General features: G+C 40.6%; 1 pseudogene; it reads right to left on the reverse strand.

The window, feature by feature from the left end:
- Positions 1-571: 571 nt before the first annotated feature.
- LOC103586722 lies at positions 572-2,042 on the reverse strand (annotated as a pseudogene).
- Positions 2,043-9,406: the final 7,364 nt, after the last annotated feature.

Here is a 9,406-nt window from a genome sequence, read left to right on the forward strand (position 1 = left end):
GCCACAATAATCAACCACATTGTACATCGACAAAATAAAATTAAAAAATAAAAATAAATAAATTTTCAAACTTTCTTTTCCTCTAATGTAAACATTTGAGATTTTAAATTTTCTACTAACTGCTACTTTAGCTTTATCCCACAAGTGTTTGATATGCAGTATTTTTATCATAGTTCTAAATAGATCCAAATTTCCCATCATAATTCTTCTTTGATCCACTGGTTATTTCCAAACATATGAGTAGGGGAATATCTAATTCTTTTTTCTTATTGGCTACTACGGTAACCACATTGTGGTCTCTGCAATAATCAACCCCTTGATATTTGCTGAGACTTGCCCTTTGGCTTAGTTTATGGTCAGAATTTTTGTTTGTTTGTTTTTGTTTGAAAGTATTTATTGTTTAATAACTCTTTCTCCACCCAGCCCCATCCAGCCATTCTCTTCTTCTGCTTTTCTGATCATCTTAAAAGTTGACTACAGTCTCCTCTGTGGAGGATGAGAAGCAACACTAAAGCCAGTACCCTTGAGGCCTCCATCAGGCACTATGTCCCTGTCAGTGGAGTGCTGGTTTTTACCAAGTGAGGTTTTTGTAGGGCTCCACAAGGTAGTCCTTTCTCAAGGTCACCGGGACACTCACGGAGTTAAAATGCAACTGCTGGGCCGGCCCGGTGGCACACTGGAGAGTGCGCCGCTTGGGAGCGCGGCGGCGCTCCCGCCAAGGGTTCGGATCCCATGTGGAGACCGGTTCCTGCTCACTGGCTGAGCGCGGTGCGGGCGCAACACCGAGGGTTGCGAGTCTGTTGCCAGTCCCCAGTAAGGGCGCGACACCGAGGGTTGCGATCCCGTTACCGGTCAGTAAAAAAGACAAAAAGGAAAAAAAATAAAAATAAAAAAATAAAATGCAACTGCCCATCTAAATACATCATGGACTCTCCATATGTCCTGGGGAAAACCAAGGGCACTTCTTTTTCCAACATGAATGTAAAACGAAAGACATTGGTGGTTATATGCTCTTCATTCTGAAGAGAGGCCACTTCACTGTGTACTCTGACTTAAATGTAATTGTTCTGAGTAAAGCATACCCAGGAAGAAAGAAAGAGCAATGAGCCAGGCTCAACTGGTTTCTGAAGCGACGTCATCCACTGCTACCAGGAACGGTTGGGAACCCCGGGAGCTGCAAGCAGTAGCCCAAGCAGGTTCGTATGCTTTCCTCATAAGGAAACCGCCAAAGAGCCTACTGAAAATGATCTGCTCCTCCGGGTGGCAACTTTCTAAGCTCTTCAGTTTCAGATTCTCCATCCACCCTGCATTAGGGGGCAAAACTCGCCTCTGAAAACTTATAGTCTTTGGATGCAGTGTGCTGATAAACATGTCACATACGGTGGCCCTCTCCTCAGCCCTGGGAGCCCTTTTCAAAGGTAACATTGTGAAGCTGGAGGCAGTTCTTCTCGCCTTGTTCGATTCCTCTTGTCTAGAGAGCTTTTCTTCCTCTGGGCTTTCAAGGATGAGTGGATTTACAAATACTGGCCCTTTATTTTGAGAATCCCGAGCCCCCATTACAGACATTGCATCCGAGACAGGATAGAGCTCATCCCCGTGCAACTGGGACGTCTATGTCTTCACTCCCGTAGATGTTTTTCCACCCCAGCTCACATAGCCACTGAACTTAATTCCTGTTCTGGAATTAAGCTTTTCTTACACCTATCAGTCCTGTCCACTGGGGTTGTAACTGTCCGTAAAGGAGACATCGGCTGTTTGAATTTTGGTGTGCATGTAGCAAATAGCTCTTAAGCTTTCAAATCCTCAAAAACCCTGCCAAAACTTACGGTGTTTTGAACAGTCAAATAATTCTCTCAGAATTCAGGTTCGCTGCCCAAAGGCAAGAGAACTTCGAGGTAACCGTCCTCGGTTCTCCTAGGTGGCAGTTCTTCCTGTGACTTAGCCAAAAATGATGAAGTAACTTTCTTTCCTCCATTGCTTTCTCACGGCCTCTCCCGATCGTGGATTCTCCTACTGTCTCCCACAACACCTCGAACTTCATGAACGTGGGAGACGCTCGGCTGCCGTGCACGTGGTCGGAGAACCGGCCACACGGGCTGGCTGGAGGGACACTGAGGGGTGGCCGAGCGCGAGCGCGTCCCCAGTCTCGCTGCCCGCACCCACGCCCTCGTGGCGAATGACACCACCCATCTATCCAAATCTGCTGTGTGTTAACTGAAGCATACGTGACATAAGGGTGCAGTGAGCTGAAAATAAAACGATGGGGGGGTATCAGGTGAAACAGGCTCACCTGTTTAGGGTCTGCTCAGCTTCTTGAATCTGCAAGTTTACACCTTTTGTCAACTTTGGGGAATTGTCAGCCATTATTTTTTCCAGTACTTTCTCAGCCCCGCCCTCTTTTTCCTCTCCTAGGACTCTAATGACATGAATGTTCAAGTTTCTTGTTAGAGTCCCACAGGTCTTAAGACCTGATTTGTTTGTTCCTTTGCTTTGACAGTCCGTTTTCTCTCTAGAAATTGGGTAATTTCTATTCTGTCTTCCAATTCACTGATTTCTTTCCTGTGTCTTCTGTCCTGCGGTTGAGTCCATCCATGGAGTTTGGGGTTATTTTTCACTTCTAAAATTTTCATTTGGTTCTTTTTTTATTTACTGAGACTTTCTATTTCTTTGCTGAGACTCTGTTTTTTTCATTTGCATCAAGCATGCTTCTAATTGCTTGTGGAAGCATTTTTCATATGACTGCTTCACAAGCTTTGTCAGATAATTCTAACATCTGTCATCTCAAGAGTGTCATCTATTGTCTTTCCCTTCGATTGGAGATCTAACTGGTTCTCGGTATGAGGATTGATTTTCTATTGAGACTTGAACATTTTGAGTATTACGTTATGAGGCTCTGGATCTTAACCATGCCTTCTGTTTTAACAGGCTTCCCTTGACACCACTTCAGCAGAGGGGGAAGGGCCCCCTCCTTTCAGTTTCCATGGGTGGAGGTGTTGGTTGTTTATTTGGCCTTTGCTGGTGTGGGTGGGGCCACCGTTTTTTTCCTGTGGTATTTGGCTAGAGCAGAGCAGTTATTGTCCAAAAGTTTTCTGTCTTTCTAGGCTGCCCTTTTCCTTATCTTTTGGCTAGAGAGAGCCAGCTTTTATTGGGTTTCTCTCTCTCTCTCTCTCTCTCTCTCTCTCATATCTATCTATCTATCTGTTGCCGTTTCCAGGTTGCCAGTTTCTTCAGCTCCAAGTCTGGGATTTATGAAGTAAAAAGAAAGTCCAGATAACTCACCACCATCTTGTTCCTAGGGTATGAAGTCTCCTAGCAGATCTTCCTTCATGTCTTCACCTTTCAGGCTTTTCATGTTTGTTTTATATATAATGTGTCATGTTTTTATTTGTATTTAGTGGGAGATATAAGGAAAAGTACACTTACTCCAACTTTTGGGAAGCAGAAAACCTCCCTTTTATTTTTTTAATTGCCAAACTACATTTTTAGTCAGTGAGGTGGAGGGAAGACTTAGTAGAGAAAAGAGTAATGTTATCTCTATCTCAGTCACTGTTTTCCTCCTGCTTAGCACAATGACCGCATATTTTTCCTTTTCCAGGAATTTATGCCAAAATATTCAATGTATAGTTTCATTTTAAATTGGTGGTATGTTCATGCTCCAGATTTTACCTATGACCTGAGAAGAGATAAGTGTATATTTCAAAAATTATGGAACATCAGCATTAGAGATACAGCTCACTTTATAAATAGGATCTGAAGTGTGTAAGCTTGGGAGTGGGAGTAACATTCACTCTAGTGGGTAACTCCACTAGGGGAAGTACATCTGGATTCCCAACTCAGTTTTTCCCCGCACTGTATCATGTTGCTTCTAATAAGTTTCTTTGGTCGGGATTTTTATGTTTGTTTGTTTTTTTCCTTTTTGTCTTTTTTACTGACCGGTAACGGGATCACAACCCTCGGTGTCGCACCCGTACTGGGGATCGGCAACGGGATCGCAACCCTCGGTGTTGTGCCCGCAGTGCGCTCAGCCAGTGAGAGGGCACCGGTCTCCACATGGGATCCAAACCCTCGGCAGGAGCACCGCCACACTCCCAAGCGGCGCACTCTCCAGTGCACCACCGGGCCGGCCCTTTGGTCGGGATTTTTAAAGACTCTATAAACTTATAAATCAGCAAGGAATGCATTTGGTTGCAAATAACAAAAATCTTTTAATGGCTTAGATAGAGATTTATCTGTAATATACAGTCAGATGCTTTACCTATTTGAAAAAAATAAATAAGTATACCCCATGTATTTACACTCCCTACACACGTGCGTGTGCACACACACATGCACAATCAACTGTCAGTCGCTGCGGAGAGAGTAAGATAAGGAGTGAGAACCAACCATTGCATTGACAAGGTGGAGGTTCTTGTCCTTGATGAGGGCTATTTCAGTAGAATTCTGGGAACAACAGCTTATTTAGAGTAGTCCAACAGAGAATAATTCGAGGTGACAAGGTGAAAACTAGCAATTATGGATGATTCTTTTGAGGTGTTTTGCTATAAAGGGGAGTAGAGGATTGGAATAGCTGAAGGAAGATGTGGGATCAAGAGAGGCTTTTTTGTGTGCTTAATATTTAAGTATTTTTTTAAGCTGAGAGGGTTGATTCACTAGAGTAGAAAAAATTCCTAATGCAAGAAGGAGAGGAGGGATGATTGCAGAGCCAAGTCATTGAGAAGGTGAGAGAGGAAGGGATTTGGTGTGGAATAGGAAAGGTTGATCTTGGTGGGAGCAAGTACAGTTCATTCGTTGCAGTAGAGCATTTTAAAAGAAGATTTGTTTGTTGAATTGATAGTAATGAGATTAAGGAAGTTATCTTTGATTGCACCTGTTTTCTCAGTGAAACAAGCAAGGTCATCACCTGAGAATGAGTAGCAAGGCAGGGTAGAGGTTTGGGTGGAAAGGAAACCATATGAAATGGAATGCGTAAAAATGAAATAAATTCTATTGGGTATCCTAGCCGACACAATAGGACAAGAACAAAAATAAATATTAGAAAGCTAATATTAGAAACCAAACTGTTAATATTAACCTGTAATATGTGTCCATATAGAAAACCCAAAATGATCTGCTAACAAACCACTACAATTAGTTTAGTAAGATAGCTGGATATAACATCAATATACAAAAACTGTTTAAAAAAACTTTTTATACAAGAACAACAGTTATAAAACATAATTAAAGAAAATATATTATCTAAATAAAAAAAGATCAGGAAGCTAGAGAGAGACACTACAAAATATTCAAGATTGTTACTAAGAAAATTATAAAACTCTTCTGTCTGGTCTACAGATTCAATTGAATTTCAATCAGTATTCCAAAGTTTTTGGAAAATCTTGAAAAGCTGATTCTAAAATTGTTATGGAAGATCAAAAGCCTGCAAATAGCCAAGACTCTTGTAGGGAAGAAGGTGGTGGAGGGATTTGCCCTACTAAATAGTGACACTATAAAGCTATTGTAATTAATATAGTATGATGTTGTGAAGGAGAGACAAATTACCGATGGGAAAAGAAAAATTCAAGGAATAAACTTATGTGTACATGTAAATTTGATATATGGCATACCTTATATTGCAAATTCAATGCCTAGAAAGTGCCTAGCACATAGTAAGTGGTCAGTATGTATTTTTTGAACTAATATTTGAATAAGTGAATGCATGGGGGAAAAGTATGGGCTCTTTACTAATTGGTGCAGGGACAATTCGCTATCCATACTTAAAAAAAAAATTATATCCCTTCTTCAAGCTATAATTAAAATCAATTTCAGATAAAAACCTAAATGTGAAAAGTAAAACTTTAAAAATTTTAAAACAGACCATGGAACAATATCTTCTTGACCTTGAGTGGGGAAAGATTTCTTAGACACAAAAAGTATTCAGTGTAAGTGAGATAATTGATATGTTCAACTATATTAAAACTAGGAACTTCACTGTAGTGAAAATAAATAAATTGCATTTATATACAATACGGATATATCTCAGACAATGTTTAGTGAAAAGAGCAAATTACAGAAGACTAAATACAACGTAATACTATTCTTATTAAGCTCAAAAGAAGCAAGAGCAAGCTACATATTGTGTAGGTATACATTCATATTTGGATTTAAAAAAATTTTTTAAAGCAAGAGAATAAGAAACATAAAATACAAAACATTCTTACCTTGGGTTGGAGAAGAGGGAAGATTAGGATCTAGGAGGAGTATATGGGGCTTCAAAACTGCTGGTAATGTTCTAGTTCATGCATTGGGTGGTGGGTTTGTATGTGTTTTATTTAATATTGTACTTCATAATGAAAAATGTTGCATAAAGTCTTTAGTATGTATCAAATATTATATGATAAAAACTTTAAAGGGAAAAAATAAAAATGTATAAGGAGTCTTCAAAAAGATCATAGAAAATGTGTATTATGGAAATATTATCTATGTATTTCAAAACTTTTTTGCACCAATATAAACTCGTACTGATGTTATAACATGTCTGAACAGGACCTAATTTGAGGCACTAAGAAGGATAAGACATCAGTTTGAAAAGAGCCCCTATCAGAGCAACATGAATTCTTCTAAAATTGAAGCAAGACCAAACATTAAATTTATGGTGAAGCTTAGGTGGAAGAATGCTGAAATCACTGATGCTTTAAAAAAAATATTATGGGGGAATGCCCCAAAGAAATTGGCAGTTTAGGGCCGGCCTGGTGGCGCACTGGAGAGTGCGCCGCGTGGGAGCGCGGCGGCGCTCCCACCGAGGTTTCGGATCCCAAGTGGAGACCAGTTCCCACTCACTGGCTGAGCACGGTGCAGGCGCAACACCGAGGGTTGCAATCCCGTTGCCGGTCAGTAAAAAAAGACAAAAAGGAAAAAAAAAGAAGAAATTGGCAGTTTATGAACAGATAACTAGTTTTAAGAAGGGGCAAGTTGTTGAAGATGAAACCTGCAGCAGCAGCCTGTCTAATCAACTTGCAAGGAAAAAATTAATCTCATTTGTACCCTGATTGAAGAGGACCAATGACTAACAGCAGAAACGATAGCCAATAGCATACACATCTCAGTTGGTTCAGCTTACACAATTCTGACTGAAAGATTACAGTTGAGCAAACTTTCCACTCAATGGGAGCCAAAACTGTTGCACTCAGATCAGCTCCAGACTAGAGTAGTGCTTTCTTTTTTTTTTTTTAAAAAAAAGATGACCGGTAAGGGGATCTTAACCCTTGACTTGGTGTTGTCAGCACCATGCTCACCCAGTGACCTAACCAGCCATCCCTATATAGGGATCCGAACCCATAGCCTTGGTGTTATCAGCACCACACTCTCCCGAGTGAGCCACGGGCTGGCCCACAAGATTAGAGCTTTCAATGGAAATTTTAAACAGTAGGATCAAGATCTTGAAGCATTATTTGAAGAATTGTAACAGGAGATAAAACACGGCTTTCCCAGTACGATCCTGAAGACAAAGCACAATCAAAATAATGGCTACAAAGAGGTAGAACTGGTCCAGTCAAAACAAGACCAAACCAGTCAAGAGCAAAGGTCATGGGAACAGTTTCTTTGGATGCTCAAGGCATTTTGCTTGTTGATTTTTGGGAGGGCCAAAGAATGATAACATCTGCTTATTATGAGAGTGTTTTGAGAAAGTTAACCAAAGCTTCAGCAGAAAAATGCCCAGAAAGCTTCACCAGAGAGTACTTCTCCACCATGACAATGTTCCTATTCATTCCCTTCATCAAACAAGGGCAATTTTGCAAAAGTTTTCATGGGAAATCGTGAGGGATCCACCTTACATTCCTGATCTGGCTTCTTCTGACTTCTTTTTGTTTCCTAATCTTAAAAAAATCTTTAAAAGGCACCCATCTTTCTTCAGTTAATAATGCAAAAAAAAAAAAAAAAAAAAAAGCATTGAAGTGGTTACATTCTCCAGGACCCTCAGTTCTTCAGGGATGGAAGAATGGGATGGACTAAATGGCTTATACCATTGTTTACAAAAGTGTCAAAAAAAGTGTCAAAAAGCTTACAGTGTTGAACTTGATGAAGCCTATGTTGAGAAGTAGAGTATATATACATATACATATACATGTGTATATATATATGTATGTATATGTGTGTGTGTGTGTGTGTGTGTGTGTGTGTGTGTGTGTGTGTATATATATATATTTTGGCAGCTGGCTAGTACCAGGATCCAAACCCTTGACCTTGGCACTATCAGCTCCATGCCCTACTGAGTAAACTAACTGGCCAGCTCCTATATTTTTAGTTTTTATCTTTCAGTTCCATTTTTCCACAAACTTTTTGAAGTCCTCTTGTATGATAGCACATGTCAAATATAATTCGTAGATAACTGCTGTGAATGGAGGCAGTGCCCACCTATGACTCTTCTCAGTTTAACTCATTGTTTACCACCTAATTAATGCTGTTCAGCTTATCATGCATGCATGCTATTCTTCTCCCTTTCTATGCTTCAAGGTGGGGTACCAGCTGTGTTCCACTACCTTCCTGCCTCTATTGTCTCCATCTCCATCTCAATCTCCCCATTACTACCAAACCACTTTTGTCCCTGGCATTCGGGTTGGGTTACACTGTTATTCTCTGGCTGCCCTAGAGGTAGCAGAAACTTATTTCTGCCTTCCTCCCCTTTAAATATACAAATATTATTCCCTTCTCTACAGGTTGAATTCTGTCATTAGGAGTGAAGCATCACAATCACTCCTGCCCCCTTCCCCCAACCCCCCAAAAAACACACACTGTAATTTACTTGGTTGAAAAAAGGAATAGCTCTTACTTATATACATGGGTGAGGTTTTGGCCCTGGCACGTATCCAGGAGGAAGAAAACTAAAGCAGTTAACTATGCTACCTGGCTGGGAAGTTTAGATGCTGTGGCGGCGGAAAGGTATGATACTTTTCCTCACTCATCATAAGGGTCATGGCCCATAGTCCTATAACAAAAGATAGGTTAACAAGAGAAAAGCATAATACATTTATTTAATCCAAGGTTTATATGACACAGGAGCCTTTGGAAATGAAGACCCAAAGAAAACTTTGTTTTTATGCTTAGGTTCAATGAAGCATGCACAGCTGTGTAGAAATGTGATCAAACAAAAGGGTGTGATTTAACTGTAATAGAGTGAGGGGGGGACCCAGCAAGGCCTGTCTGTCCAGATTCTTCTTGGCCTCTCTGTGTAGCATGCCTTCCTCCTGGTATAGAGCAGGACCTCTCAGGAATGAGGGTATTCAAGGGAGAAGGGAGAGAGTGACATTTCTAGGTTTTGTGGCTGGCTTTGGAGGAGAAGGGTTCTGTTTTCTTTCTTTCTTTTGTTTGGCTGACCACCTGCACTCTATTTATTAGTGGGGACACTCTGGTCTGACACAGGGGAGGTTGA

Source organism: Galeopterus variegatus, unplaced genomic scaffold, assembly GCF_000696425.1.
Source record: "Galeopterus variegatus unplaced genomic scaffold, G_variegatus-3.0.2 Scaffold20, whole genome shotgun sequence".
Classification (NCBI taxonomy): domain Eukaryota; kingdom Metazoa; phylum Chordata; class Mammalia; order Dermoptera; family Cynocephalidae; genus Galeopterus; species Galeopterus variegatus.